Source organism: Phyllostomus discolor, chromosome 14, assembly GCF_004126475.2.
Source record: "Phyllostomus discolor isolate MPI-MPIP mPhyDis1 chromosome 14, mPhyDis1.pri.v3, whole genome shotgun sequence".
NCBI lineage: Eukaryota > Metazoa > Chordata > Mammalia > Chiroptera > Phyllostomidae > Phyllostomus > Phyllostomus discolor.
Genome location: NC_040916.2, coordinates 41,726,865 through 41,736,617, shown reverse-complemented (window position 1 = coordinate 41,736,617; position 9,753 = coordinate 41,726,865). Strand labels below are relative to the sequence as shown.

The window sequence follows — 9,753 nt, the reverse complement described above, 5'->3', positions numbered from 1 at the left end:
ACTCTATTAGTTGTTTCTTTTAATTTGTTTAACTTTTGGGTTTTCAGCCTGGTTGACTTTTCGCTACAGAAGATGGGAATTCAGGCCTCTTTCTCCTCCACCCCTCCTGCACCTCCTCCCTCTCCTGGTGACGCTGGGACGATCCCCAGGGCCACCTTCAGAGTGTCGCCAGGTTTCACTTTTCGCTGGGTCCTTAGTATTTAGAGGTTATGACTGAATGCTATGTACTACACTTACTATTTTTTCTTTCCTACTTTTAGTTTTTAAGTTTCTTGCTTATTTGTTTAGTTCTAATCTTAGCCCCACACCTCCAAAAAGCAGAGTCCGAAATACAGATTAAACTGCTTAGACTTTATTTGGGAGAAGCCAGGTTCGTGAGGATGTAGAAAACAGAAGGAAGGCAAGAACAGACGGGAAGCAACTCGAAGCAGCGTGTCACTGTGTTGGGGACTCGAGAGCCACCGAGGGCCACGGCCGGGTGCTTGTCATTGTTTGTTTGTCCCTGCGATTTCTCTGGGTGAGCTGCGAGGTTCAACCACATCCCAGCGCCCTCCATGGAAGAGAAAAAGGAAAGAGAATTCATCTGTCCGCCTCCTTCCTGTCTCTGGCCTCTCGTTTGGTGACATTTGCTCCACGTGAATTTATTCCCCCGCATTTCCAGATTGCATTCTCTGGTCTCCGCTCGGGCTGCCCACGTGGGAGACCAGACTCCACACTCTGTGGCCAAGTGTTGGACGCAGAGCTGGGCAGGAGAGGGCGCGAACTCTGGGGCCTGCTGGGCGGCCGGCCTGCTGCAGGGACAGCGGGAAGAGGCCCGCGGAGTTGGTGTCGGGCACGGGTCTGCGCCCACTGTCACTGACGTAACCACAGCTCCGGTCTGTCCCTCTAAACCCCCTCGATCCTTCAGGCACATCGGGTTTCCTATCAACCTCAGTGTCCCGGAGCCCTGTCTGTCTCCGGCTCCTTCTGACCCGCCGGACGGGCTGCCAGCTGCCCCTGCTGCACAGCTCCGGTCCCCAGATCTCCTTTTGCCACCAGGGACTTCCTCCCTCCCTCCATTAGGCTGGGACTCCTGCTGCCTGAATCTCACATTCTCTCCTTTCTCGGTTTTCACCTTCATTTTGGTAAAGACCGCCCAAGAAACAGGGCAAGGCGGGCACAGGCTGGGTACTTGTTTCAGCCTTGGTATTGAGCCTTAGCCTTAGGAAGGCCCGAGAGCCAAATGCGCACCTCAGCATGATTTCTGGCATCCATGAGTGTGTGGCCACCGGTAATCGTGTGACCTTGAGCACCGCCACCATATCTAATTAGCCAGAAACCATCAGTAATGTGGATGTCGTGCAATTCAGATGACTGGCCATAGTATTAGAATATTTACCTTCGTGGGTAAGCAATCATTTTAGGTGCATGTTGGAGTGAGAGTGTCCTTACCCACTTTATCTGTTTTAATTCCATAAGTAAGTTGAATATAAATGTCTAATACTCCAGAATTGAAGTGCTGCCATAATTCATGAGTTATTTCACGTACAAAAACAAGTAGGGAAAAAAAACATCGGAAGAGTTGCATAGATTGGAAAGAGATTATCGGTCGATTGGAAGGGTGAGAGAGAGTGGTTAGTTAGATAACTAAATGAAGGACTTTTTAAACTAAAAATGTGAACGAAAAGCTAAATACCACAAAACAGAATAATAGAGGTTAAATTACAACATAATTTGAATCGTCGTGCAGTGGTTTGATGTACTAATATTCAAAACACTAACAAAATAAACTTTGAGAACTACATTTTGCCTTTTGTGCTTAATTCCACGAGGCCAGAGGCATTTCAAGGAGCTGTGCTGAGGTCTGTGGGGTGTGCTCTGTCCCGTCCACACCCCGTACAACGGAAGGAACTTCACAGCCACGGACAGCATCCTCCGAGATCAGTCATCCTCGATCCAGACATAAGGAGGGCATAAACAATGCATAAAAAAGAAAGTGTTCAGGGACACATGAGGTAAACACACACGTTCCCTTCCGCCTTGGCGAGCAGTCCTTAACACGCTGCTTCTGTCCCGTTCTCCCTTCTCCGCCCCTGAGACATGGCCGTGTTCACACGAGATCTGTTCGCTGTCCACGCGTGTCTCGTGCTCTTGCCGGCAGCTTCCACCTCTCTCTCTCTCTGGCTCCACTTCCGGGCAGGTGTGTTCCACGAACCCGTGTTCCTGGTCATGGGTCTTCTCTCCTGCTGCGTGTAATCGGCATGCAGATCAAGCCATCTGTGTCTTGCTTCATGTCAGTCACTCTGTTTTTCCAGCCCTGAAGTTTCCATTTGACTCCTTTACAGGTTTCAAGTCTCTGATGACATTCTCCGTCTTGTCATCTGTTCTTAAAAGTTTGCATCCATTATATATATATATAAAGCAACACAAAGCGTTATTGGGCTTTGTCTTCGACAGGAACGCCGGCTTAGTCTCTCTTCATAAAAAGCCGTTACAATTTGAGGACACTGCAGATGTGCCTCTTCCGCCTGCACAAACCGGCCTCGGCTGAACCTTCCCTTTTCAGGAGAAGCAGCACCTCCCACTGCTGTCTGTGGCCCCAGTGACCGGCTCAGGGACAAGCGCTTGGGCAAAGCCTCTTGGTTCACCAGCAGCGTCTCGTCTCTTCTTCCATTTGCCATCGCCGGATTCACAGTCAGATAAAGACTTCCTGTTTGGACCATCTTCTTGGTTACCAGCCTTTGGAGAAGGTAGAAATGCTTCAATTAACTCTGGGCAATCTCAGTTTTCTTCAGGTTCCCAAGTACCGGCCGCGTCTGAGTCCCCTCCGCTGCCGGAGATGTTCCACCTTCCTGTTCACTACGCGTGCGTCAGGCACCTTTTCCACCACGAATTCTTCGGGCTCTGCCTCTTCCACTTTTTTACGTTTTCCCTTCTGTTTCTTTCCCTTGTTTGCAATGTAGTTTTGCTGGAGGCCGTTTTTAACCGCAGACTTGAAGAGCTGTTTTTCAGCACCTCTGTTCTGCTCCGGATCCCTAGTCCATGGCCTTCATTATTTTTAGATTCAGGTCTAACAACTCCAATATCAGGATCATCTGTGAAACTGTTGATACTATAAGATTTTTTTCCTCTAGGTTTTCAGTTACGGTGTGGTATGTGAGGAAGACAACACCGTAACTCAAGTCTCATTGGTAGGCGGTGAAACTGATGCAAAACATTCATAGGCGGGACAACCAAGCCTGAGGTTGACAACAGAAAAACCACAGCGAGGAAAAGAGTGGTTTGGGAGTCACAGGCCAACGTTGTTGTGTCCATCCTTAAGTTGTGTGTTCAGAGTGAAATTACAGCAGCACATTTGAACAGAATTGCAGGCTGAAGCAAAGTGGTGGGCCGTTTTCTTTGTCATTGTTCTCCAGCCAAAGAGAAGCCACGGGCTCTGGGTGGTTTTGTCATTTATGGATGGGAGAGTGTCAAACAAGATGAAACAGCAGCTACCACATTTTATAAGATGACTTGATCTTTTTTTTTTAAAGAAAATGAGTTGACAGTGTATGTGACTTAACACAGAGATAGCGGGTTTTGCTAACAACACCCACAGGTTGGTTGCAGAGGAATTGACTCATTGGCTAGAATCTGCCGTGGAAGTGACCAGATGCCGAACCTTGACGGGGCGACTTCTCTGGAGTTACTTCTGCTGAAAAGACCCCCCTTTCCTTCTCCTGCAGGGCAAATGCTGAAATTGGATGGAAATGTACAAAAATCTTGTCATGTTACTTTGCATCCACACCTGTTTATCCCAGGTTTCAAAAAATACACAGTTGTGTGAGAACAAAAGTCCAGAGTTTCCTAATGAAAATATTCCGGCAGCACAAAACTTTAATTTGTGGGACGGCTCCAATGAAACGGCATCTTCATCAGCAACCAAACCTCTAAGTAGGAGTGGTTATGTGAGAAATAAAAGATTACCTCCTTGGGAGCACCATCGGGGCCCCCGTACAGGCAAGGGGACACCGGGTTCTCTCCCTCCCTCCACAGCTCAGTGGGAAGTGAGCTCCCGTCCAGGGGCCGGGGGGGGGGGGGGGGGGTGGCAACGGGGGCAGCCACAGTGCCCACAGGAGCGATCCGGCCTCTTCGAGCGCGGGCCAACACCGCTGCGACCTTCTAACGCTGAACTTTAAAATCAACCTGCAAAACTTTTGATAATAAAAAACACATTCTGAAGTAAACTCTAAAAATAGAGTCTCTCACTTAGTCATGTGTCATTTGGTGATGGTGACTTGGGACGTCCACCAAACACGGAGGCCGGCCTGGCCGTTCTCAGCCCCTTGCATCAGGTGGCACATTTTTAAGACTGTGCTTGTCTGAAAATGTCTTTATTTTCCCCCACCCCCACTCTCTTTGGGAGCTTTTCGGGTATTTTTTAAAGATTTTATGTATTTATTTTGAGAGAGAGGAGAAGGGAGGGAGAAAGAGAGGGAGAGAAATGTCAATGTGGGGTTGCCCCTTGCACGCCCCCTACTGGGGACCTGGCCTGCCACCCAGGCATGTGCCCTGACTGGGAATCAAACCAGTGACTGCTTGGTTCACAGGCCGGCACTCAGTCCACTGAGCCACACCAGCCAGGGCTCAGATTGTTTTCTGTACCCATAGAGTTCAGAAGTGTTACAGGTCCGGACATGAAGTCTATTTTCATTTTCTGTGTTGTTTGCTCAGAGTCCTTCTAACGTATACATTCGTGTTTTCAGTCAGGGGAAATTCTCTTAAAGAAAGAGATCCTCAGACGGTGTCCTTCTCTATTTTCTCTTTCAGTAACTGCTATTGTGAGAATGCTGGTCTTTTTCTGCAGAACTGCCTTCTGACACTAGAGCTGGAGAAATCTACTGTTAAAATCTAAATGCAAGGTTTTACATTTATTTCAAGATGTTCCTTATTTGTTGGAAAAAAAAAAAAACAACCCAAACCTCGTTACATGAAGAAGAAGGAAGACTGGTGGGTGGGGGTGGATGGAAACACAGGCTCGAGTTGGCTGGTGGCTGGTTTCTCTTCCACTCTTAACCCAAAACAACTTCACACCTGACAGCAGAGAGGGAGGCCGGCCCCCCAGCAGACGGCCGGCTCCCGCGCTCAGCGCTGCCATCGGACACGGCGGTTCTAAGGTGCTGCGTGTGCTCCTCTCTCCCCGCCCCCGTGTCCCTCCAGCTCCCCAAGGACGAGGGCTTCGGATGGTGATCGCAGGGACCGGTTTTCGTGACAGACCGGCGAGCACAGCCCCCAGGGGCGGGAGGAGAAGGCCGGGAAGTACCTAGGACACAGAGGATGTGGCAACAGCCCAGCCCCCCACAGGGAGGCCTTGAGGCTGAGCCAGGACCCAGGCCTGGGTTGGGAACAAAACCGGAGATCGGAGGCCCCTGTTTGAGATCAGAGGCTGTCATGCTCACTGTAAAAGCCTGGCCCCTGGGGACTTCCTCGCAGGATAACTACTGAAACGTGTTTTTCACCTCCCAGCCCGCCCTGCCTGTCCCTGTGGTCACCGCTGCAGCCGCCGCTCAGACCCTCATCGCTCTGGCCCTGGGCTGTGGTCACTGCCCCTGCCTCCCGGCCAGGCCGTCCCCATCCACGTTCCACATGGCGGGCAGTTGTCGCCTGTAGCACCAGCCCGATCCGTCCCCCTCACGTCCACCTCTTCAGTATGACCTTCCCATGTCCTTACCAGGTAGCCTGGCCTTGCGTCAGGAGCACGCCACGGCTTTGCTTTAACCTGGCCACCACTGCCACTCCTCGCCCTTGCCTTCTAAAACCACTGATCAAAATCTTTCCTGTGCTTCATGTTTCCCTTCTCCACACATTTGAAATGTTTGCGAGCTGTTTTCAGTCTTCCTGTGGTCACCCTCCAAGCATGCACACTTCACCTGGCGCCCTCAGGTGGAACGCTACCTTCCATCCCCACCCCAGACCGCCACTCTCTGTGTCCCTCCCTCTGAACTCGGGGTGCTGTTCAGAGCATCTTGTCACTCGGCAAACGGCAGCTTCGAGTTTACTGACGTAGTTACCATTCACTTGCTCACCGTCTTTTCCTGCCTACCGCACCATACCACACTGTTGGCATCCTTTTCCTCCTGGAGGTTTATTCTTTAGAACCGGTCCCTTGGCGGTACATGCTCTCAACGCTGCTTCCTGTACCTATTTCGCTCTTAGTCACGGACCGCACTTCTGCTGAGCACACAGATCTACGCCGAGAGCTGTTCTCGCACAGCCCTTCGGGCCCGTCTTACAGCATCCGCCGTCCGTCAAGCAGTTAGCCGTCCTCCTAACCGTCCTTTTTAGCTCGTCTATCCTTTTTAGCTCGTCTGTCCTTCCTGTCTGGCTGCTCCCTGTCCTGGATGTCTCGCCATTTTACGGCCCAGTGTCCAGGCGTGAGCTGGTGTTTATCTCCTCGGATAGGTTATGCCTCCTGGACCCCATGGGCTCACATGTGTTCCTCTTTATTTCTGGAACCCCCCGAGTACCGCCCCTCCCCCACGCTCCCTACGTTCTCTTTTCTGAACTCCCATCAGATAGATGCGGCCTTCTCATTCTCTCTCTGAGGTCCAACTCTTCCGTCTTGTCCATATTCCTGTATTTATCTGCTGCATGCTAAATAGAGTCTTCGGAAGAGTCCAGTCTTCTGTTTTATCCACTGAGTGTGGTTTTCATTTCAGTGGCCACACTTTTCATTCCCAGAATTTCCATTTGTTTGTTATTTGAATCTGTCATTGCTGTCGGTTTTCTGCAGTGAATTTAGTTTTGTAATTGCATCCTTGTTTGCAATAAAGGCAGCAGGCAGGGTTAAGGGACAAGTCATGGTGAAAATTTTAAAACACTCAGAACTCAATGAGGGTGATGTCACCATGTATCAAAGCTTGTGGAACACAGCGTATGTGACATTTGGATACTATTATACCCCGAAACACTTCCATCAGAAAAGAAGAAAAGCTAAAAGTTAATGAGGGAACACTCCACCCTAAGAGTTTAAAAGAAAGAACAGAACACCCAAAGGCAGTGGGAAGAAGTACCTAAGAGCGGAAATGAATGAACCAGAAAACGGAGACATAGATGGGGAGGGAATGAAGCCAAGTGCTGGTTCTGTGGAGAGGACGTCTCTTTCCACCGTCTTCACACCCACAGGTCGGCGTGTGCCCTCGTCCCTCCCCTGAGGTTTTCCTGGAAAGGAAATTGTGCTGCCGTCCTGCACACCAAACCGTGAAGTACTCCGCTAGCGAGGCCTCCACTTACTTGCCTCCTTGGGAGGTGGGGGTGTTTCTGACTCCCCCTGGGGCTCGGGCCCAGGATTCCAGCTGCCTGCTCAGTGCCTCCTCTGGGATGTCTGACCGGCACGCCACACGCTACACGCTACGTCCGAGCTCCAGCCCCTGGAGTCCCCCGCCCACAGCCCAGCCCCTCTTATTACTTCCCTTCATCAGAAAGGCCAACTCTATTCTTTCGTTTCTCAAATTAAAAATATCTTACAAGTTGTCCTTGCTTCCTGTCTTGGACTTTTAAAGTGCGTTCTCAACCACACGGCCACAATCACCTCTAAAAACACCTCTCGGATCACCCAGTGGCCCCTGCCCCCCTTAGAGTCGGCCCCTGCTGGCCTGGCCTGCTGGTCTCTCCACCCCGGTCTCCCACCAGTCCTCTGCTCGTTCACGGTGCCCCTGCCTTCTGGCCACGCGTGTTTCCGCCACGGCAGCGTCTTTGTGCCCGCCGTTCCCTCTGCCCGGGAAACCACCCCCCAGAGTGCCCAGGCCCACTCTGTCGCTCCGCTCAGGGCCCTGCTCAGGTGTGTCCGCCTCTGGGGAGCCTTCTCTGACACGCGCTGGGAACAAACCACGCCGCCTTCCCCTCCCACGCCAGCCTCTGCCCCTCCGCCCTGTGCTACGCTGGTTCCCACCATCGCTGACATTGTGTCTATTTATCCCTTTGCTGGCCTCTGCCACCCATCCCCACCCCACCCCACCAGAAGGTGTGCGAGTCCTTGGGACTTTGCCTGTTGTCCATCCCCCATCCCCGCACCCAGAACAGGACCTAGGGCACCTTGGAGCATAATAAATACTTGGTGCGTGTCTGAACCGGCGACTAGACGTGTGAGTGAACCGGGGTGGCTGGACGAGCCACACGGGGACAGGAGGACAGGCGGACAGGCAGAAGGGGGTGCGGAGTCGGGGAGGGCTGTTTTAACTCTGCTGCCGCCTTCTCCAGAGCGCGCTCCCACTTTCCCGCCCCGGGATCCAGCCCTCTCTGCCCACAGCACGTCCTGCCTTTGCACGGTGTTTGCTCCGCCTTGTGTTTTGGGTATGTTTAGACCGTGATCCTGAGAACGGGGACGAGATTGCATTCACCTTGTGTGCATTTCATTCATCTGGGCCACCCGACGCCTGGCCCAGTGCCTGCCGTGCTGCAGGTGCTCACGCAATGCTTGTGGAGTTGAACCAAACCCATCCTGGCTACACTAACTCTAATTAAAAACCATTTTCCCCATCTGTAAAATGGAGACTATTAATAGCATCGATTTCATGAATTTGTTATGAGGACTAGATGGAATAATGTTTATAGATGCAAAAAAAACATGTCTTTAGCCTAATTGTTAGCTGAGTCACTTCCGCCAGAGCACACTGGATTTCAAACTGTGGACAAAAACACAGGGAAGGGATGAAGCCCTCTCTGGGATGATCTCCCTGATAGGCCCCTGCGGGTAGGGACCAAACAAAATTAATCTTTGTAAACCTTCCATTAGCCCAGCACTAAGGATTATAGAATGTGCTTTGTAAATAAACAAATGTTGCGTGAATACATGTTTTTAAAAAAAACACTTCCCTTTTTTTTTGTTACCTAATTTGCAAATTGTCCCCAGGGACAGCCTCTAGGACCCCTTCAAGCTAGATTAAAAAAAAATTGAGCTTCTTTCAAGAAGACGCTGGTGGTTTATCAGCCCGAGCTGCTGGAAGCCACAGAAGCTCCGTGCTGTGGCCAAGGTGCTGGAGGCTGCGCCCTGTGCACGCTCTACTCTCCCGACGTCACAGGGAGTATGTCAGCCGAGGCCTCTGACATCCACTGGCTCCTGGGGAATTCTACCAACTCGGGCCCTGCCTCCCTGCTCTTGCTTTCGAGAAACTTTGCTGGCCTCTGAGTACAAGCCACAGGCTCCAGCTGGCAGCTGGGTGGCACCTCTCCAGCAGACCTCGGTCCTCCCCACCAAGGGACAAGGGCCCACGAGCTGAGTGTGCACAGCTGACCTGGGCCCTGGGCCTGAGCTGGGCGGACGGAGAGCGTGGGTGGAGGAAGGAGGAAAGGGCTAGAGTCAGCGAGGAGTACCGTGTGCCCTACAAAACCGAGGTGCTTGCCAAGTGGAAAAATACCCAGTCCTCAGAACGCTTCTTTTTGTGTTTCTTGGAAATGTTTCCTCAAAGGGGTAAATGAAATGCACCGTCCCTGCCTGAGCCAGGTATTGAGTGAGCTGCTTCCTTCTCTCTTCCACAAACACGGCTGCCACTTCCGGGCATTTGGCTGAAGAGCGCTGGGCCCCAAGTGGCCAGAGGGAACAGCCCACAACCGTGTCACGTTGGCGCCCTTTCGAGCCTGGAAGGCTTCCAGAGGTTGAGTCCTCTGCCCATTGCTCAGTGCCCAGTGCAGCAGGGACGGTGGGGACACAGCAGGGACAGTGGGGACGCAGCAGGGACAGCGCAGCCCCTGTAGGCCACAGCCCGGCAGAGAGCCATTGTAGTACCCGCCTGGCAT

The 9,753-nt window shown here is 51.8% G+C and overlaps 1 pseudogene; it reads right to left on the bottom strand.

The window, feature by feature from the left end:
* Positions 1-2,202: 2,202 nt before the first annotated feature.
* LOC118498114 lies at positions 2,203-9,753 on the bottom strand (annotated as a pseudogene).